General features: G+C 31.4%; 1 protein-coding gene and 1 long non-coding RNA gene across 3 annotated transcripts in view; both read right to left on the bottom strand.

Moving 5' to 3' along the window:
- LOC121126625 (uncharacterized) overlaps positions 1-15,177 on the bottom strand; it is a 56,494-nt gene extending 41,317 nt beyond the window's left edge. For both annotated transcript variants that reach the window (XM_040721927.2, XM_040721926.2), the window contains exon 1: positions 15,088-15,177. The gene's annotated coding sequence lies outside the window, so the exon portion shown is untranslated. The remainder of the gene's footprint in view (positions 1-15,087) is intronic.
- Positions 15,178-19,946: 4,769 nt separating this feature from the next.
- Positions 19,947-23,337, bottom strand: LOC139906727 (uncharacterized). Its single transcript, XR_011782537.1, has 2 exons — positions 20,716-23,337; positions 19,947-20,652 (listed from the first exon to the last, which is right to left on the bottom strand). It is a non-coding gene; the product is annotated as an uncharacterized lncRNA (long non-coding RNA).
- Between the last annotated feature and the right edge of the window lie 357 nt (positions 23,338-23,694).

Raw genomic sequence — 23,694 nt, 5'->3', positions numbered from 1 at the left:
GAAATTATATCAGTGAGATTCAATGGAAAGGAGGTCAATGCAGTAGTTGACACGGGAAGTACTGAGTGCTTCATCTCATTACCACTTACTATGAGATAAAATTGGAGAGTAATTCCTTCTAAATTGAAAGTATCAATGACATTTTCTTCTTTACAAACGGTCGTTGTTAGAGTTTGTAAATTTTTAATTCCTGCTGGAGAACTACATTATGATAGAGTTGAATTCTTGGTATTACCAAAACTCTGATGTGAAAGTATTCTAGGACATAACATACTCCAATAGCATTCTAAAATTGAAATCCCAATCGGAGGGCACAGAAAATTGTTAAAGATATGTTGTTATCTTTCAACTATGAAAGTCCCGTTTCCAACACTCTTCAGAAAATTAACTCGAAATTGTCAACCGAAAACTAACCAATCACGGCTATTCTCAGAATCTGATCAAAAATTTCTAGACTCAGAAATTGAAAGAATGTTAAAGGAAGGAATTATCGCAGAAAAAAAATCCCCATGCAGGGCTCAGGTCCTTGTTACTACAAACAATGACTAAAAAAACGACTTCTTATAGATTATTCACAAACTATAAATAAATATACTTTATAAGATGCATATCCACTCCCACGGATTGATGACCTGTTTAATATGATTGCCAGACATTCGGTGTTCAGTACAATTGACTTGAAAAGCGCCTATCATAAGATAGCCATTGAAAAAAAGAGAAGTTTTTCACAGCTTTTGATGCTTGTGGGAAGCTCAGTCAATTCACAAGAATTCTTTTTAGGGTTACCAATGGAGTGTCTGGTTTCGAAAGGGTTATAGATTACATCATTTCTACTGAAAAAATGGAATGCACATATGCATATATAGATGATATTACTGTATAATTGTGAAGAAGAACATGACAATAGCTTAATCAAATTTAAACAAGCCTTTGAAAGTATGGTCAGGTAATTAGTGAAGAAAGAATTCAATATAATCTATCGAAAATATCTCTGCTGGGATGTTTAATAGAAAATCAGCCTATTCAGCCGGATTCCGATAGAATACGTCCATTATTTAGTAGTCCTGTCTCAGAAAATATTTGTACATTAAGACGAGTAATAGGAATGTTTGCTCACTATTCCGAATAGGTACGTAATTTTTTTTGAAAAGCTAACCCACTTACAAATATCAATCATTTTCCGATGGGAAAAGAAGCTTATGAAGCCTTTTATACAATAAAAAAAGGAAATTGTAAATTCAATTCTTGTAGCAATATACCGAGAAGAGTTTATGACAATTGAGACTGAGGCTTCAGAATTTGCAAACGGAGCAGCTCTCAATCAAGAAGGAAGCCCTGTAGCCTTTTATTCACGAACTTTAAACAAAAGTGAAATTAGAAATTCATCTATTGAAAAAGAAGCCCATCGTAGAGCTATTCGTAAGGTGCACATTTTCTGAAAGGAAAACACTTTATGGTAATCACTGATCAAGAAGCTGTTTCTTTTATGTTCAAAGCAAAACACTCCAGTAGAATAAAAAATGAATAAAACTCTTCGACGGAGACTCGAGCTTTCATGTTTTTCATATTATATTAAATATAGATCAGGCAAGAAGAATGCTACAGCAGACTTATTTTCCAGAATATGTGCTCCAACTTAAACAATTGATGATCTCAAAATCTTACATAAAATTCTAGCTCATCCTGGAATAAGTAGATTAGGTCACTATGTCCCATCTAAGAATCTACCCTATTCCCTAGAAGAGATAAGAGGAGTAGTAAATAGGTGTAAGGTATGTTAAGAACTTAAACTAACCTTTTATAAAGGTCTTAGTTTGACATTAATCAAAGCAACTCAACCTATGGAGCGGGTTGGAATCGATTTTAAGGGTCCTTTACCTATTTCCAGATCTTCAAAAAGATACATTTTAACAATCATAGATGAATATTTACAGTTCCCATTTACTTTTCTATGTCAAGACATGACCTCATCCACGGTAATTAATTGTTTTGGCGAATTTTTTCGTTATTTGGAATGCTGTCCTACACTCATAGTGACCAAGGTGCAATGTTCATTTCTAAAAAGTTTAAACATTTTTTTACGGGGAAAATAAATTACAATGAGTAGAACAACTCCTTATCATTCCCAAGGATAAGGTGAAAGCTACAATGACATAATTTGTATCAGCGTTTCCCTTATGTCTAAGACGAGAGAATTAAGTCAAAAATGTTGGGATTTGGTATTACCAAATGCTTTTCATTCAATAAGTTCTTTACTAAACACTACTATGAATTGTATACAACATAAAAGAATATTTTCTTATCAAAGGCGATCGGCAAAAGGCTCAACAGTTCTGTCGTGGTTACTGAATCCTGGGAAAGAGAATATGAAGAGACATGTACGACAAAGCAAGTACGAACCATTGGTTGACGAACTTGATCTCATCTCAACAACCCAGATTATGTTGTTGTACGTTGTTAATGTTGTTAATAAGCAAGGCTGCAAATCTAAGCCTTCGGTGTGACCATTTCAAATCTATCTTGACCAAATTTTGTAACATCCTCTGCTAGTCACCTTTACATAAATACCTTCGGTGTCGAGTCTATGAAGAATGGAAGGCCCGTATAGTTAGTTCTCTCATTAACTATCATGCTGAGAACTTTTACTCTGAAATGAATTTCAGAGTGACAGGGACGATAATTAGAGAGGATGAGAGAGTATTTTACACTTTTGGTATCAAGTTAGTTATACCAATATTTATATAATAAGGAATTACAGTTTTTTGAACCATTTCTTAAACAATTTTTGTAAATGTTTTAAAGAGGAATACCGAAAGCTTTATTCAAAGGGTAGACATGAGGACCCTGGTGCTTTATTTTTTTGAATAATATTTCATTTTTATCAATTAAGAGACTTAACTGATCGCTAAGAATTGTTTCAAAGTCCAAATGGTTCTAGGAGGATTTGCCTAGAACGTTTTTGCCTTATACGTTTTCGTGAATGTGATGCTTTCGCCTTAGACAGTTTAGCCATGAGGTATTGTCGCCTTGACGCGTTTTCCCCTTGTACTGTTATCCCATTCGATTTTTTCACCTTGATACTTTTTTGCCTTGGATAATAATAGAGGAAATACTACTTCTTCTTAGTTATATATTTTTTTGGAATTTTTAGTGTTGTATTCCAGTTTCAGAAAATGAGAAATCAAAATGTAAACAAGATACACAATAGAAATTCTTCAAACCTTACTTAAATAATACGTAGGTTTCAAAGCATCAAGAAGGAATCACAGAATGCTACTGCTACATTCCGTTTCAAAGAATAATTAGCATTCATATTCTAATGAACTTGAAAAAATCGAGCAATGGGTTGGGTAATCTTCCTAAGACATCAAGAAATTATTCCCCGAGGGAATCTAGAACCAGTTTATTGGTTAAATAGGTTTTCGTTGATGTATCTGCAATCCATCATAAAAATGTCAAAAACTACAGACCAAATGAAATATCTTATAGTGATAAATATAATTATTATTATATAACTACAGATCCCCAGCTTTGGTTAAAACTTATTTAAATATGTAACTGACTTACATAAAGTCAAAGAAATAATATTTTTCCTTACTAAGTGGTTGAATAAGTTTAAAGTTCTACAGGAACCTATAGTGGTGACGAATATATATAGTCCTGAAACAAATTTCTGACTTTTGATGAAACTAATAGATAAATTAGTAGTTCTCCAAGAAAAGATCGAAAATGGGGTTGTCCAATTTATTTCAAATTTAGGCTCAATCAAATTTTTCAAGGCCAAGGTGCTTCCAAAAAGGCCAATCTGGCAATCTTGTTAAGGGATGTCCGCAGGATTATATTTTAGGGTTATTGAATTTTTTGACAAAATAAAAATTTGTTTCCGCTGCATAGTTTAATTGAAAAAAATTCTCTGTTTTCTGGTTTAATTTTTTATCGCCAGAAAAATAATTTTCAAAAAATATTTTATTTATAAATATTTTTAAATTTTTGTACGTATTATACACGTTTGCACTGATTAAGTATAAGTAGACATTATAGTATATTTTCTTATATAGGTACGACCGGGTAGGCAACTTACGTGTATTGAGTTCAAAAGAATATTTTTTACCGAGCGCGTTGTCCATTGAGATATGTCGGGGAAACTTCGATCTAAAACTAAAGTTTGTACTTGGTAGAGCACAAATCTCCGTCTAAAATAGTTTTCTGTAACATTTATTGTTTATTTTTACAGTATGTTTTTATTCAAAAAATTTGTATTTTTTTTCGACTTTTTATACAATTTGACCTTGTTTTAACAAAATATATATAGAGAGTATATTTGTTATGCATGCAAAAATATAACACTAATTGGAGAAATGTAACTCAATTTGTTCCCAAGTCATGGTATATTATCGGTTTTTAACGGTGACTTTGACTTTTGAAAATTATCTCTCAAAATTTCATGGCCTCCTACCGTCAAAATATATAATCTTCTTACAAAGTTGTATCAAGATCGTAGGTAATGAAGAGAATGCATCGAAGGAATGAATGTGATCTAGGTTGTTGAGGTATTAATATAATTAATTAGAAGATACAAAAACGGGAGTTATAATTTAAAAGGGAAATTCAGCAACAACTGTATCATTTATAAATAAACACAGGGGTGCAACAGGTATTATGAGTATGAGATATGAGTCTCCCATCCCAAAAAAAAAAATACATATATATAATGAAATAAATACAATTTTAGAAGTAAAACATGTATTACTATATTTCGTATATGTAACTTTCCAACCAAAATCTCGTTGTGATTGTTGGGGATGGATCTTGAGTTTTAGTTTCCAGATTGTGATCTTTGAAAACCAATGATTTCATTCCTTGACATATTGCAAATTAAAGTTTGAAAAGCAATGGATTGGGACTATATTTTCCTGATCTCAGTCTTTCTAAAGACACAACATTTTGCATTCCAGATAAGTATTCAATTTTCAATGTGTGACTATTTCTGATGATGTGTTTCGCTGAACTGGTGGAAGGGGATTCCATAGGACATTGCGCACTATCCACAGCTTTCAAAACATACTATGCATCTAAAATATCATTGGGAACAAAGAGACGATTTCGAATAATAATTTCTACCTTTTAAACAATTTAAAAATCTAAATTATTATTATACATTTTTAAATTTGTAACATACTTGTGATATATAAGATTTAGGAATTTTTTGTTGTTGATGAAATCCCTTGATTTTGTAATGTATGATTTGATCAAAGCAGTTAAGGTGGTATTGACTTTAGCGAAGGGATTATCCTGAGACAAATAATTACAATAGGCAAAGCATAATACTATTTAATATTTTTACCTTTCAATGTAGACTTTATCACACTACGTACTCTTTCTACCATTGCATTTGTTTTGGCGTAGTGCCAAATTGTACGCACTAGGTCTGTCATAAAATATCGATATCATCAGGTTTTAAAATATGATATCTATGGCTGGGCTTGCGTGGGCAGATAAATTACGGTTTTGAGATTAGAAAAGGAAAAACGGTTATTGCTCAACGATCATTGTTGTGATCACAACTCCTTCTAAAAAGAATCTATAGTTTTTTGTAATTAATGATGACCATGAAAATTTGGAACTACTTACTCAATAACATCAAAATAATATGTTGATGTAAGTAATCATACAATCCCCCATCCAAGGTCAAAAGACACTTATTTTTCTCGTTCCCCATCAAGACAATGAACACATACAAACAAACTCTGACTCATGATGATTCTGACAACTCTAACTTTATCACCGACTTCTTAAAGATGTTTGTTTCACGTAATATACCTTATTTGACTGTGGAGAACCCAAATTTCTCGTAATTTATGTAGAAATAGCTGATATAACTGTTCTTAGTAGAAGAACTCTACATATTTTAATAAAAGTTCTCAACAAGAATTTAATCTCCAAAATTGAAAGAAAAATTGGAGATAGCTTGAGATGTCTCAAGCTTTGAATATCTAAACAGCCTTCAAGAAAAAACGGTCGTTAAATGATGAGCTGAAGAATTATGAATGATTAATAATAATCTCTACTCAATTACCAAGGCCATTACTGTTTTAGAAGCGAGACTCCCTTCACATGAAAATTTGATTGTTTTTATACACTTACGCGTCGATATCAAGCTAGAGCCCTTCAGAACTAAATTAAATACATTTTTCGATGAAAATCTACCTTACAACGATTTACAAGACCTAGCAATTTCTAAGGAGTAATATTACAGGAACACATCTATTGTAAATTGTGAATAAGAGAGAATTTACAAAATGATAAACACAACCAAAATAAGGTCGTGTTTATCAGTAAGTAGTGTCAGGGACATGCTAATTATGAAATGTAATGCTGAAATAACAGATGCGTATGAATTAGTATATATCAAACAATTATTTTTAAAAATCACAAAGATAGTAATATGGGCAAGAAAAACAGCGTGAATGGTCTGAAAGAGGGTCTTAGCTTCAAATGGCGTGCATGCAGTTTGTCTAATATCAGTTGCTCCGGATAAAGACTTGGGTAAGTTGTTATTGATATATACAAATATTCAAAAAATGACTTAATCAACTACTTTAGGAAGATTTAGGATTAGCATATTACTAAATGGTCATAAACTCCTAGTTAAGGTTTTAAAAAACTACAGTAATGTGGGAACCACCAATTTCTTGAATAGTCTCAAATGGGGTCTTAGCTTCAAATGGCGTAAAAGTAGTTTGTCTAACATAAGCTTCTTAGAAGATATAGATGGGTATACTTCAAGGATTCCAACATGTTGATTTGTAATTTATTTTAGATAAGTATAGGTCGTTTCAAATACTGAAAACATTACTTTATTTTTCTTTCTTAGCTTTACAAATCACTTAAATGACGAAGAATGAGGAATTCATATGGAATTTGAAGTATGATAGGAAAAAGATGGTTTTTATTTGTATTCATAATTAGTAGGCCTGTCAAAAAGTATTGATATTAAAGGTATCGCAAAACATATCAATACTAACGATACAGGTCAATACAATACAGGTCTTAGGAAGTCGTAGCTTCCAAATAGAGTAATTATTAGTTACACTTATGATCTACTCTGATGAAGGCTGAAATGCGAAAAAGGAAGAATCTTTTCGATGTAATGAGAGTTCTCTAATATGAGACAAACTATTCATTTCTAGAAATTTAATAGATCTCCAGGAATCGAGACGATGAGGAAGGGAAAAAACTTACATATCCCCACATTACTAATTTATATACTCAGCAATATTATAAATCAAGTATAAATTATAGGAAATCAATGTTACAGTTGAACCTCCGTACTACTTTTTATCAAAGTGGATATGTTTTTGTTATACACTGGTTTGTCATATTTCATTAGCTATGTGTATGGTTATTTGGAATCAGTAAAATGAAAACTCGCATAGCAAAACTAGCATAAGGGATTGGCATCAGAAGCATGATATATCAGATTCAATTAAAACCTTAGAGGTGCCCCATACTTTGAAATATTCAGCACCTTTTACAGGAAAATTGTCTTTCCATCTTTTTTATTAGCTATTTTATTCTCAATGAAGATATTATTTAGTTTTTCATTTCTTTGAATCAATCATTATGTATATGTCTTTATTATAATAATTAGGTTCCTTCTGTTCAAATTTATTAGCTCTACTATATATAAAATAATTTAGCATTGTTATAGTTGTTTTTAATACTTATAGAATATAATACATCGAGTACTATTAGGTTTTCAATTATACTTTGTGTCTACAAATGTGATATCTATTGAAAGTCTTTCTTACACATCGGTTTTTCAAGTTTGTGTATGGAATGCAAAATTGAACGGCGTTCAATGAACGGAACACTGAGCGGAACAAAAAAAATTTTGAACGATGAACGCCGAACTTTTTAAAAATGAGATTTTAGCGTTCCGTTCCCAAAGATAATAGTAATTTTGAAAGGGGTGTAGGTGTCTACGTGATAAGTATCCTAGAAACTATGCAAATTTAGGGCAATTTTTGAAATTGGAGAGATATCTATTACCTCCACACCTGCAGACTGCAGACGCCCCTGATATTAATATTCGTGTGAATGTGAATTAACCACTCTAAAAAGTACATAATTATTTTTTATATTCCTTTTATGAAGTAATAATTTAATTTTCCTCACACTCTTAGTTTTTTATTTTTTGTTGTAATTTTTCGTAGGGATTTAAATTACTTCACATTGATTGGATATTTGAGTTACATATTATGTTTAACGTTACTAGCTGCAATCAAGGGTAGTTGTATTTTTATTAATCTTGGATGCAATGTATTTTTTCAATGTCGCCTACATGGCGGGGTTTAGTTTAAAAAAACTATTTATTTTTATCAAAAATACACGAATCATATATACAAAGGTTCAATCATTTATATTTATAAAATGACAGGTAATAGTTCAAAGACATATTACGGTGAGTTATATGCATTGAATTCAAACTTCTAAGATAAATTGAAATACCCATGATTGTGAAATGTAGTTTAAAACCTCCGCTTTACCTACTTGACTTAATTTGCCCCATATTGTCTTAGAAATATAATTTATTAATTTTATAAATGTGGCGGGGAATTTTGGCTAGAATTAAGTACAATTAGCCGTGATTTAAAAGGATCAGAATCATTTGTTCGTTGAAATGAACTATAATTTGTTGGAAAATTTAATTCATGTTCAATTTTGAGAAAAACTTCCTTTTGGGTTGAGTGCTACTAATATACAATTTTATTACAATGACTCAGTATTATTAAGGGTTGGTCATAAGTTATATACAATAGATTTTAATAATTAATTATGATTTACATATAGGATTAAGAGGAGATTAATATGAAACAATTCTACTTCTTTGAAAATAAAAGATTGTTATTTTAGTCAGCTATAAGCTATACAATTCCCAAGAACTATTTATGCTCATAATAGTAGAACAGAATAAGATTTGCATACAAATATATCGAGAAAAAGAGTTTAAAATAAACTTCCCCCTTGTCTTCCATCTAAGAAAAACTTACAAGTATGATTAAATCAGGGGTGAGAATTGAAGTATTCACAAGGTATAATTGTTCACTTAGACACTACAGCACAAATTCCATCATATCTAAATGAAATTGAAATGAGTGTGATATAGATAGCGATTCATACCACATGCGTTATATATATCAAGGACACTGCAGGACTATTTTCAATGAAATATTTATCCTTGAGTAGTGGATAAGACAGAGTTGACTTAAGGAGGGATGGACTCATGAATTTCAATGAAGGAGCTGTGGATGGAAATGATAACTCTTTCCGCACTTTATTGGGCAATTCATCCGATTATTATGTGGCTTTATAAAACTTTCATAGGAGTATATGATTGTTCCATAGAATATCTGGACGTGCACGGAAAATTGCCCAGGGGAAATTGCCGTATTTTGTTCAACTTAATGATGAATGACAACAGATTAAAAATTCCCTTAATATTATTTATGAAAAATATCGAAGCATATTTGTTTGTTCCATCCCCAAACGAAGTACCTTCAAGTGTAAGTAATATTATTGAAATGTAATTTCCTTGCAATTTTATAAATTCATTCCAATGTTCTAAGAAATGGATCCAGAGGATTGTTAAGGAGGGGGAAATTAATAGCTTAGGGCGTCATAAAATATGATTGAATAGCCTACGCCCTCGGATTGACCGAGAATAGTATGGGGTTGCTAAAAAAACCCTGTGGGCGAGGGAAAATCACAATATTTTCTGGTATATAGTGGTTCCTCGGATGTAAACGATACTTTGGCTTATCCAGATGTACACAAGTACCATGCACAATCCCAGGTCTTGGAACTATTTTTTATTTGGTATAAGAGGGGTTCCTTGGATGTATTGGATGGATTGCCATTGGTGCTTAGGATTTTCACATTACCCCAGTCCATTTTGAGCCCAAAGGGTATTCAACCATAGCCCGAAGCTACTATTCCCCCCTCCCCTTCCTCAACAACCCTCTTGATTCATTTCATAGAAGATAGGATTGAATTTAAAAAATGATATTTGCCTTTGATAATATTTAGCAAATTTATAAAGTGTTATGATTCGTCATGAAGTTTGAACAATATACCGGCAATTTTCTCCCGGGCAGTTTTTCTAGCTGACAATTTTCCTCCATGAAAATTTTCTCCAGGGCAATCTTCCACGGTAATTTTCCACCGGGCAGTTTCCTAGTAGCGATTTGGAATAATGGATGTAATTTTGAGCATAAAGGCGATGATGTATGAGGTGAGAAGTAACTATAAATACTTTGATGCTAAGGGGCATCCCTGCAATTAAGGAGGGAAGCATAAAGAGGCGAGATTCCTTGACTGCGTGTAACCCGAAGTTGTAGAGAAGATCTGGTATGATAAGGCGTGTTCAGTCTTGCACGGATATCCTAATGGGGAAATACAAATTCCTTGGAAGACAAAGGATGAGTGGATGCAGATCCATATATCCAAATACTCTTCTGTAAAGATCCATTCAAATCCTTATAAATTATATGTCTTGACAAATAGTTCTAAATCTTTCCTATTTCCTAAAAATGGTGAATGAGTCATGGCAAGGATTCCCATTTTTAATTTTCTATTCTATTTTTTCTGTTTTGCTATAATTTTTCGGAAAAGTCTCCATTTACAACAATTTCTCCTTCCATAATTTCTGATTTTTTTTTATTATACAAAAAATTACTTTGAGTCTTAGCAATGAAGTTGTGTCTTGTTAGCTTTTCTGCTTTGTCATAAATTATTTCTACGAAATTTTGGATTGGAAGTACTATACTAGTAAGCTCAGATCTATCATTTGATATCCACTGCTGAAACTTAACTTCATCAACACTATTTTCCTCAAAGTGGTCGAGCAATTTATCCTTGAGTAAGTCAGGTGTTCTATAATTTTCACATTTACGAAAGAAAGAACAGAACAATGCAGGATTACAAACTAGAGAAGCTATAATGTGACGGTAGGAGGGATATACCGTTATCTTCGGCATTCTTAATCGCATGGTGATAAGCTTTACATTCAGTGAATAGTACAAAAACATACACTTTGGTCCACCTGCCCCAGCAATAATGTATTCTTAAGGTTGTAGATAAGCGAATTTCAAAAAAATTGTACATGAATCGCGGTTACTATCTCTAAAATTACGAAATATTTCTCTCAAATCGTTCAAAATTAACTGTTTCTCTAATGTTGTTTTACCATCATGGTTCCGTAAAGGGACAAAGTCTTTTTCCCCGGGTAATATCCTGCTTGATTCATCAGAGAGATAAAATTTAACTACTTTATTTACTACATCAATTGGTATTTCCTTTCCTTGCTTTGGGTTAGGAGATGCCAACATATGTCTGAGACCCCTTTGTTCATATTTTGCAATAATATTTTTTGCACATATGTTTTTTTTTTATAAAATATAAATTGAAGCTAGGACTCTTAAAACTATTTTAATAAAAAAAATGAAATTGGCTTATTCTAAATAGAGTAATGGCATACTCAAGTACGAAGGTCTTTCGAATGGGGCTAAACTTTGAGGGATTTCCAAACGGACCCTCACGCCTCCACATGTCTGAAATTTTAAACAAGTTGTTTCTTTTATAGGATAAAAAATCTGACCAAAATTTATTAAAATTGGTGATATTGATGGCTGAAGGGTGTGTACACTTGACATGGAATGTCATAGCCTTTAAAAATATTTCCTTCTTGAGTTCCTAGGGTTCCAACAGAAACTGATCAAAGATTACATAGCAGAAATTTATCCGCGTCCCTCTCTCAATTCAAGACTTTATTAAAAGATTTAGAAAATTCGTCTTACTTCCTCTTCCCTTCAAAATTTTACCCCTCATAAACTGTTTTCAATGATTTGTGACCTTTTTATCACTTCCCTTTATATTTAGAGTTTAGTTGTAATTTGAGATGTGCTAGGACTAGAATCAGTTATAATATTTGGTGCCATTATTTCCTCGAAGGTCTTCATTCCTTTTTTCTTAACATTTTTTTTTTTTTTTGAATTGGTAATCAAGACTAACCTTGAGGATTTCTTGTTGAGTTATAATTTGTAAGTTCTTGTTAGACTGACAGTAGAGTTAATGATTGGCATGATAGAAATTGTTGCCAATGTCCTTGTTTATTTCCTTCTACCCCTCTTCCCTTGTCACATCAGCTAGTAACTCATCGCCTAAAAAACATTCTTCAAATTCTTAAGCTTACCATGTTGATTTTTGGTTTCTTTTTTTAACATGCCCATTATACAAACAATTTTCATCACGAATCCGTGATATGTGATGTAAATTATATCTATATTTTTAAAAGGACATAGTGGCACCAGTTTAATTTTAATTATGTTCTTCATTACTTCTGCCTAAGGAGGATGACCATAATAATTATCGTACATTAATTTCCTCCCAGATCTCATCATTTTTGGGTTTTGGAATATTTTTTGTTTCCTCTTTTCTCTTTCTGGAACATTGAAGTCTCCAATAATTATATTTGAGTTTTTGTTACTTTTAAATGATTTTCCTGAGGGTGCATATACTGATTTTACAATGGTAATGCAACCAAAGATTCGCCTCTATAATAATACCGTCTTCCTCATAGTAAGCCTTTTTGTAGGCGTAGGGCAACTGCTTAACATGAGTGACTCCATTTGCCTTTGCATGCTTTAGTGTAATACATGTTATATGTTTGGTTTATCATGTCGTAGTCCGAAGTATTCATTTTCCTGTTCTCACAGGAGGCGACTTTTTCAGGAAACTAAGATAGCCGTAAAAATTTTTCGCTCCTGAAGCTCCAAAATTCCATTACAATTGCACTCAGTATTGGTAAATTATTCATCATCAAATTGCTATTGAGTTGTGCTTCTTTCATTGTCTCATTAGTTGAAAACATTCCCTAAGTTGTTCAGAGAAATGCTTATGTTTGTTTCTACTCGCTGGACCTCTCGTTTTTTTCCGTGGCCGTGCAGGATTACAAGAAGAAAATTTATCCTTATTCACTTTACTCAAAGAAAAAGACAGAAGGATGTTAGATTCACCTATGTTTCTTAATAATAAATTGTCAAGGATATTTGAGAGAGGAAGGAGAATATTATGTATTCAGTAATAAAATTTCAATTCATAAGCTAAGAGGATTTGATTATGCAAGCTACTCATTCCTTGTCATTGAATTATTACATATTAAAATAAAGCATTGAAGATGTTGATACACAACAGGGATGACACGTAGATTGGTACATTTTAAAGCATATTTACTATTTTTTAATATCAAACACGTTTGAACATAATATACATAGGAAAAAGCTAGTTTTTTTTTAGATATCAACCTAATAAAATGCACAGAACTTACACCAAGTGGTGTTTTTCGTATGTTCGAAGAGAATAAATGAAATATACAATAACATTAATATATTTTAACAACATATACTACAATCGAACAATTTATACGTTGCTTGAGTATACAGTCTAATTTTTAATAATATTTTTTTTTAAAAGGATACTGAATTATTAAAAGTGTGAATGATGAATACCAGAAGTCAAAATTTTTTTACTTCTTTTACAAATTTTTACATTTCTTATCGGACTAATCTGCCATTAGTTTTTCTTCTAAAATCGATCTTTTCAGAATTTTCAATTCTAATTTTTTGAATATTTTATCCCTTTTATAGGCTTGCACCAACTTCAGAGTTAGAAAACTATCAATAGTCTACATTAAACAAAACTCATTATCTAAAATCAGCACGATCTTAAAATATTTTTTTTGATAATTTAGGATTTTATTAAACTAGTATAATGAAATTGTTTTTACATAATTTATCCACAAACCTTTTTGGCATAGCTCAAGCCTGGGGAGGGATTTATACACAAGACTTACGACTCGATTAGAAAGCTAAAACTCACAACTTGAATGGAAATACATAAATATCAATTTAAATTTATGAAATAACTAATTAAATTATGGGGGGGGGGGCAGGGAGGAAATTTTTGAGATTTTTTTATTCTTTCATTTCTTGTGATCAGTTCATGCAAACAGCTGTTTTCTCTATAATTTGTTATGAAAAACATTCGTCAAAATGGTACTAAATAGAAAAAAATAAAAAAGAAGAAAATAAATTTTCTTTTATATAAAATTTAAAAATATACTCAAAAAAATCTAAAAACCTCACTCCTGTTTGTATGAGAATTATTTTGTCAATATCGATCTTTGTATACATATTTAGATTTTATTTATGTAATTGTCCTTCAATATTATAAATCTCGTGCGGTTACCTGCGTTTTGAGTATAAATGTATCCGGGCGACAAAAAAGTAGGCTATAATGTTTTTTCTTAAAATTGTTTGTTGGTTACATTTCTTATTCGCTGACAAACAATCTTCAATTTATAACAACAAATTATTCTTCTAAACCTTTTAGAAGTGCTGCAAGCCAGAGGTGAGACCAAGTCGAGTCCATGTCAAACCACAAGTCGTTTTGTTCAAGTCAAACATGAGTCACAAGCCATTTTTTCAAATCAGATTCGAGTCACAAGTCAATACAAAATGACTCGATTCACGAGTTATTATCAAGTCACTCTATTGAAAGACTCGAGACTGACTTGACTTTTTCAAAGGAGGAACAGCTCTTAAAAATAATATATTAACTTATCCATTCATTTTATATTCAAGCAATTCTGTATACTATGTTATTAAAAAGCATAAGGTAATGTTATGACGACTATTATAAATCATGTGTAAATTGCTACAATCTCAGTGAAGGTATTAACCTCACCTGAGAGATTTATATATATTATCATTTAATTGGGGCAAAGTCTTCATGAAAGGTCTTTGTTAAGTAAATAAATTATTAGTTGGGCACAGATCGTGTAGCCGCTTAGTTGTCTCTAAATCTAATTAAGATAGGTCAGACGTCTTCTAATTTTAAAATCTAACTTTTTCGTTATCAATGTATAAAATTTACTATGAAACTGATTGTATCTATATACAATGTTTACGCTACAAATGACTAAGTTAAATTCTGGTTTTATATTGTTAACAATTACTTGGGTTTTACCTGAATTATTTTTTACAGCATCAAGTGTCAGTTAACACAAATGAAATTCGACTGGAAAATTCAATTACAATATGATTCTGTTAGTTATGTGTACGAGAACGCTTAATGAGGAGAAAGGCAAAATAGAGAAATAAGTCAATTGTGTATCAGCATAAATTCCGACTAGAAAAACATTAAAAAAGGAGAAATATATAATTATTTTTATGTTAATTTTAAATTAAATCAGGGATAAGCAAATTACAAATATCAACAAAGAAAATATTTTAGAATCTATTTCCAATTTCTAGTAATACTTTTTTTTTCTTGACCCCAAATTTAAGAGGTTAATTGTCTTTTAGTTAAACACATACAAGTAACAGCGACTAATCAACCTCTTAAAACCAAACGACTTAGTTTTTAAAATATAAAATTTTACCCCTCATAAGTTTTAAAAAGAGGAAAGAATATTATTTAAATATCAAAAATGTGTTTATTGATTAAAATCGACTATTCATAGTTAAAAAAAAAAATACCATAAAAAACTTTAACCTATTAGCCATTGTTAGTTTTGAAGACGATTACAAATCCCTCTCATCAAAGTTTCCCAAATATTGTGTAATTCTCCTTGTTCCATTTCGTGAAACAGCACACTTTTCAAATAAATGTATAAAATCCGTTTCTTGCTCCTTACCCAGCCTCAAACCACTTATACCTCTTTTTTACGCATTCATTTGTAGGCAGCGAAATCGGAATAACCCTACGTTTATAATATATACACCATATATAATTGGTAATCAGGGGGCATTAAAAATCCTATTTTCACTTTTATTGATCCTCCATCTCTTCCTGAAAAGCATAAAATCAGATAAGGAGCAGTTATATGCTTCTTAACCCTCTCTTTTGATATACTTTTTACCATTTGGAAAAATGCATTCACAGATATTTTAGGACAAATAAACTGCCTAACTCGTTTATGAGATATAGATATCGTCTTAGACCAAAATTTCCAAACGTCGCTTTAATGTCTTATTACCGGATGCTACTTTTTCTGGTACATTTTTTTATCTCTAAGAGCTAACCTCTTGAAATTTGGTACTTTTCTATTTTGAAGTGTTAGAATTCCAAAAATGAAATAAGAAGTAGAATTTTAAATTTCTTATAACCTCAATTTTGATTTAATTTTTTTTTTGAAATACACTACAAAGTACTAGATCAAGAATAAAAAAAAATTGCCAAACTTTAATGAATATGAAACTTTGGCATCAAGTTTTTCATATGTAGAGGTGTCGCTGTGTTAAAAATCGGGTTGGCTTTTTTATCATAGCTCCCAGGGTGGGATTAAAAAGAAGGTTAGTTTTCACAGGAAATTTGGTAAATTATACGTACGTATTTGTAACATACACTTGTTTCATGATCTATATATATACTATCATAAGAAAACTGATCTACAGTAATTCATAGTATTGATTAGAAGTGGCCAAATTAAAAATATGAGTAGTTTATAGTATATCACTTACTTATAAAGTTGCACCTAATTTTAAAATAGTTTGAACATTCTTTTTCTAGACTTGGAACTACAATCCCTAGCTCTTGTTTCTGTTTTTATCACAATGGCGTCGTTAATCCCTTTTTAGGGGTTTAAGGCCCTCTAAATGTTTTTTAATCCTTAAAAATCCTATAGGAAGTACATTACGTTTCTGATGGTTTCGCAAGTCTGTTTAAGAACTGTAAATATTTTTTTAACCTTTGCCACCATTTTGATGGATTTGGTGTTAGATGTTCCTGATCAATCTTTGTCACAAGTCACAGCAAATCTTCTTGGAAAAGTAGCGTCCGCTAATAATACGTCAGGCGACATTTGAAAATTTTGGTCTGAGACGAGTATCTATATTTCATGAACGACTGAGTATTATGTGTTGAAATTTGGCACACTTTCTAAACTCATGAAGTAAAGCTCATTTGGCAAAAATTATACGAACCTGAGATTTCCAGGTGACATGGTCAAGGTCGATTTGACATGGAATGACACGGCATTTTTTACAACAATGAGAAAACTGCACCACCTCTTGACAATAAGGCTTGTCGGCTTTCCCCAAAGAAATGAGAATAGGAAAAGAAGAATTTATTCAAATGGAAAAAAAGGTTTAGTTCGATGTTCAAATAGTACTTCGGCATCTCCTATAACCAGGGTGCTAAAACTAAAGGCAAGTGGAGACCTTGTCGCGATTTTCTACTACTCAATAACGTCAAAGCTCTAAATCAATATCCTCTTCCGAACAAATAATGTTTTACTATACACATAGTGGACTGTTCATAATTTTCTCTAGTAGATCTAGTAAAGGTTATCATCAATTTCGAGTACACCTTAAATAACCATAATTACCCGTTTTGGACTTTTTGAATTCTTACGAATGTATTTTGTTCTAAAAAATTCGATGAAGGCATTCGAAAGACTCATGGATCGTGTTTTAAATGGGGTAGATTTTGTCTTCGTTTATCTAGACGACATCTTAATTACAAGTATTACTAACTAATGAGTAACCAGAACCAATACGGGGACATCTTCTTACCGTCTGATTTGACGATTTTCATTAACATCAATGAGGCTGGCAACTTTGTCGGTTTCATCTACCACATAGGTGAGGTAGTGATTATTACCAGAGTTTCTCGACTAGACCATGGTCTATTTTTTCTTTTCTTGTTGCTGTGCTGGCCACGAATAAAATCAGCTATACCTTGCTTTTGGCATCCATGTCGATAATAAATGAACCGATTTTATTCAGTTGTAGCTTATTTGAATGCTAATACTCATTGGTTCATGGTGTTAAAAAATCTTGAAATCTAATTCTAAAATGACGACTCTTTCACACTATCAAAGTGGAAGTGGCCATTTGCTGTCATACAGTGTATATGATACTACCTGATGATTGAAACGTGGAACAGAACAGAAATAATGGCTAAGCACATAACGCTGAACGAAAAAAAAAATGCATGGAACAGTTACAAGCCTGCATATAAGCATAAGTAGACTTGCAATAGCAACCTGTATGAGAACAAAAATGCTATTAAGATAACATGGATCCCTACAAATAAATACAAGGGAGTGGCTTGACTGGTGCAAGAAGAGTTGAAATATTTAAGTGTCTTTGTAACACAAATATAGATAACTGACAAAACAAATTGGTATAATCTTTGACTTGAAGTAGAAAAGCAAGGTGGAACTATTCGTTCAAAATATTCTATCTGACGATGCCTGTATAATGGAAGAAGTTCTTGATAACTCAAAATGGTACAACACTATTTTTCATGTAGAACTAGAGGATATTTTATAATGAGCAAAAACCGGGGGGGGGAAAGGGGGGTCCATGATTTTTTTTTTTCCCTTTTAATCAATATGCAACTTTGGAGAAAAGATGAACGATATATCTCACTTTTTGATTCATATGATACCCCCCTTACTGTTTACTATAATATTAATATTATTAATCAAGTTATTATCATTAAACACCTTGATCTTTCTCTCTTTCTTAATTTATGTTCTTTATATTGTACATCCTTCGCCAAAAAGATAACTCCTAACTTTAAGGGATAAAATGTTCGATCTAAACATTACTTTTACTATTTTTTTGTAAGTGATTTGTAGAAAAATGCAAAAGTTAATATCAGAATCCCTCTCAGATTGAAAACCTTACCCTGGGCAAGTTTTTTTTAATAAAAAAGATTTTTATTTCAGTTCAAAAATGTTGTTTTGGTGGCAGATATGTTAATTGTAGCACGAGACTTCATATAGATTTTTTGATGCTGTTGAAATTAAAAGTAGAGTAATAAGGTACAAAGTAAATTAGGTTTCTCCATTTGATTTTTAACCGTAAAAAATACACATCCCTACATGAGGTTAAGTGATTGACCCTTGGTTCACTACAGATATTAGTAGAACTAATTCGATAAGTGTAAGGAATTATTTTCCTTCACAAATATAATTAAAACCTACTTCAGATGAAATTCCTTACTTTGAATTAAATTTATTTTTACCTATCAATATCCGACGTTTTAATTTTTTTTCTTATTTTGAGCAGCTTTTTCGTTTGAAATGAAAATTATTTGATTTGATCAGATTATGGGTACTGATGTAATTAATTATTCAAATAAATCACTTTTTGTTTGAAATCTTATCTCCAGTATTCATGAAAAACGTTCGTTTACCACGGGGAATCCACTTATTCGCCTGATTGTATCATTTTTTTTTTCTTCTGAATCTGCCACTTTAGGGAACAAGGCCTGGCTCAGGAAAAATATGGAAGAGCTCACATCGTTTTGGATCATGATCCTTTAAGATAATTTGAATATATAGTCAATTCATTAATTACTCAACGACACTTATTGACGGATCTAAAAGTGAGTTCAAAGAATCTTAAGTGAGCATTGATTAATTTTCTACCTTTGAGGATTTTGTTTTTATTATTATTGAAAAAATCAAGTGAATATTTTTTACCTTACTCAAAAAAAAAAAAAAAATCCCCGCAAATATGGAGAATTGTCGTAAATTAAAATTGGGGAAATATACCTATTTATAACTATGTTATAACTAAAGTTGATAATATTGTAGAGAAAAACGCATGCAAGAAGAAGGGGGGGGGGGGAGAAATACATATGGTATCATTGTTTAAAATACTTATGTGACTATCATCTGCCTACTTTATTATGATTTTTGATGGTATAACGAAAGTATTTATTAGAAAAAAGTTTAATGAAGATATACCACGTATAATTGACTTCGACGTTTTTTATCCGTTACAGTAGACTTTATAACGTTACACTCCATGAAATTGTAATTCATTATGAACCTTATTCTCAGAATAATAGCTAATGAAACGAAAAAGTAGAGTATTTCGAAATATATTTGAAGTTCCAAGTTTAAAAAATAAGGCTTTAATTAAATATAATCTACATAATAAAAAATATACCATCATACATTTATGTTCAATATACAAAATTAAACAATTGGAATCATATAACTAATAACAATAAATTATATATACAGAATATTGAAATAATAGATTGATCCAAATAATATTTCTTTGTTCTGATACCGGAATCTGGTTAAATATGTCATAACTTTAGGTTGCAAAACACAAGCGAGACGTGGAGTTTAATCAAAAAGATAATCACCCTTCTTCTTCATGTGGAAGTTGCTATATAGAATTGTGTACAGGATAGATATATCTCTACTGAGGAAATCTAACTAACTATTAATAATAAAGTAAATGTCAAAATCATAAAATTAGAAAATAAATATAATAATTAAAAAAATGTTGCAAATAAATCCATCTTAAAGATTTAGAGCAAAAGCTAATTATGTAGTAATGTCCGGCGATATTACTCTTTATTAAGAGCATCAAAAGATTTTCCCCCCGTTATTTATGCTTTTATAACAACATACTATTATCATGAAGGATATACACAATTGCTAGTTATAATGCTACACCCAATGTAATTACCCCGGTAGTTGTGACGATTAACAGTTGTTTTTGCCTGTTATGAGTTTTCTGAACACCATTTCTTGGAGCCTATCAACCATAGCTAAGCCTTAAGTGATAAAAAAAGTAATATTTATTAACTATGTAATATTGGAAAAGCTTATGATCATACCCAAGTCTTTAAGTGAGGAAACTAGTCTCAGACAAACTAGTTGCGAACCATCCAAAGCTACTACCCCCGTTGTTGTAACCATTTAAGGAGTTGTTTTTGCTATTTAATGAGTTTTGTATCATAATTCTTGATATATTTAGCTAAAATAGAATCATATTTTAGGGTTAGATTTTAAAAAAAAATGAATACTTAATGTAAGATAGTACAAAATTCAGAGTTCCATTTCGAAATTAGTAAATATTTTATACTTTTTAATGATAACTTGATCGTCATTTGGTGTGGATGACTCAAAATAATTTTTTATGTATTTCTATAAATGACATCAGTACCAACATCCTCCATTAATTTTATGATGGTTCCTCAGGAAGGGATAGGTTTACCCGTGTATTTCTCCATAAATTTTTTGAACGTAGATGATTAGCAATGGATAAGGTTATATTACATGCAATAAGCATCTTTGTGAAATCAGAGTTAAAGTCTGACTTGATGTATTCATCATTAATTAGATTTTTTGGATGAATATCTATGCTCTTGATATGAGATGAGGATAATGAGTGGCGTGTAATTCTAGATAGGAGACCAAAGGCACATTTATTTTATACAAATCCGACAAACCATCTGTTTCTCATCTGGTAAGTAATTCCCAAATTCCTGGGCCTCCATTTTCAGAAATCCAGACAGAAGGCGAAGTTATTTTAGGCATTTTATTCAGTTATCTATCTACTATCACCACCTAATATTATATTAATATTGAAAAATAAAGGCGGGAATGATAACGTTCTTGATTGATAGAAGAAGATGTATATTATTTAATCAATGATGTCATAAGTATTTCTTCTCTTCTCCTGGCACGCTTTTCTATTCTTACCAAAATTATCACCCTTAGTTATTACTCACTTAAATTTATCATTAACTCATTGTATAGCCTAGAACTTTTATTGCCTAAAGAAGGAAACTTATGTACAATTTTCTTCAAAGAAACAGCAGTTATTCGGTAGAGTAGCATATTTATGATAAAAGTAGAATATTTCGATTTCAAGTGAAGTTTGAGGAAATAATATGGGCGCTAAGAACAATATTCAATGAAAACTATTCAAAGAAGAATGATGTTAGAGATTTAAGTAACCCTGATCAAGATGAGAACTCGATAATGTTTACGAGGATGAAGAAGAATCCAGTCAATGAACAAGGCGAAGTCACAAGATGCAACATTTGCAAGAGCGAGTTTCACTGGCAAGAAATTGCAAAAAAAAGGCCGTGGAAACGTGGCGGCAATAGAGGAAGACGGAAGAATAGTTTTACCTCATTTTTAACAGCATACGCTGAAGAAGATATTGATAATAAGTTAGAAGAACTGGTACAAAATTGGAAGCGCAAAGCTTTATTAGATTCTGTTTATATATCTACTGTTTGTGGCCAACTATGTTTGTACTATTATATTGAAAATATGAACAAATCTGATCGTATGAAGATAGAAGAGTTCTTGATTATACTTTTGGTAATCATCAGAAGAAAAAGTCGAAAATGAAGATCAAGGTGCCATGTCAAATTGGGACAACGCATACTCATATAACCCCTGATGTTACAGATAAGGACATGCTGTTATTGTGGAGGAAAGAATCAATACGAAAGGGGGAAATGATACTCAATTTTTCAAATGATACTTTATTTTTTCGTTGCAAGAAGATCAAGCTTGGTAATTCACCATTGGGGCACTATACTATCAACATAAGCAACAGCAGCAGATGACTAGATAACGATAAATGGGCGTATAAGTATATAAAATTGGAAATGTTTACGGATCTGAAAAAAGGAAAAATAGACAAGGATTTTAGAAAAATGACTATAAAGCTACACAGAGAATTTGGTCACCCACCGTCAAGGAAATTAGTCGAATTTATCAAGAAGTCTAAACTCTAAAGTAAAAAGTTAGAAAAAGAAATAATTCATATAGCATAAATGTGAGATATGTATTAAAACGAAGAAACAAGAACCAAGACCAGTTATTGTTTTACCAATGACCAAAAGCTTTAATGGTATTATATCTATGGATCTGAAGTACTGGAAGAAAAACTGTTATTTTATGGTAATGGTCGATGCAGCTACAAGATTTTGTGATGTATGTACCATCAGTAACAAGATAAGATCCACCATCTTTCAAGGTATTTTCACAACATGGATATCCAAATTTGGGACACCTCGGAAATTCCTTATGGACAATGGGCGGGAATTTAGCAAGAATAAGATGATTGAACTGGGAGAAAAATTTAACACTAAAATAATGAATACAGCATAACATATTAAGCACATAAAACCAAAATGTTGCGATGATAATTCTAATTAAAAATATTTAATGGGTTGCTGCAAATGTAATTAAATACCAGAAACAAACCAAAAATTATATGATGAATTAACCGAAATTTTTAGTTTTTTTCAAAATCAGGTGGAAATCTGAGCAACGACAGTAAACATTCAATTAGTCAAACTGTTGCAAATGGCGTTTGGCCTTAGTAATTGCCATGAATTGTCTTCTAGATTCTCCTATCATTCTCCTATCATTTCTTAACACATCATTACTGGAATATTTTCCCATTCCTAATTACCAATTTTGATTAATTCCTTTTCATCAGAAGGATTTCTGCAATAGACTTGAACTTCAATTCACGACAGATACTTACTATCTGATTAAAGCTTCAAAACATTATCCATGATTTAATAAGAGTTTGTATGGCATGGTGGAAATACTAATATTCACGTTGGAACATAGGATCTTCTATAGAACCCGAGAGAATACACAAATTTTCTGAAATGTTTTATAATGATGTGTTAATTGTTTTTAGAAACTTGCAGTAACTTGTAGCAACTCTAGCAATTATGATCCAAGAGAAATTCAGACACAAGATTGATTGTATATTTTACTATTTAACAAACGCAATATGTCAAGAAACAAGTTAAATGCAAATATTTCAAAAACTACAT

The sequence above is a fragment of the Lepeophtheirus salmonis genome, chromosome 12 (genome assembly GCF_016086655.4).
Source record: "Lepeophtheirus salmonis chromosome 12, UVic_Lsal_1.4, whole genome shotgun sequence".
NCBI lineage: Eukaryota > Metazoa > Arthropoda > Copepoda > Siphonostomatoida > Caligidae > Lepeophtheirus > Lepeophtheirus salmonis.
Note: the sequence above shows the minus strand (reverse complement) of the source record. Positions and strands in the feature narration are given on the sequence as shown.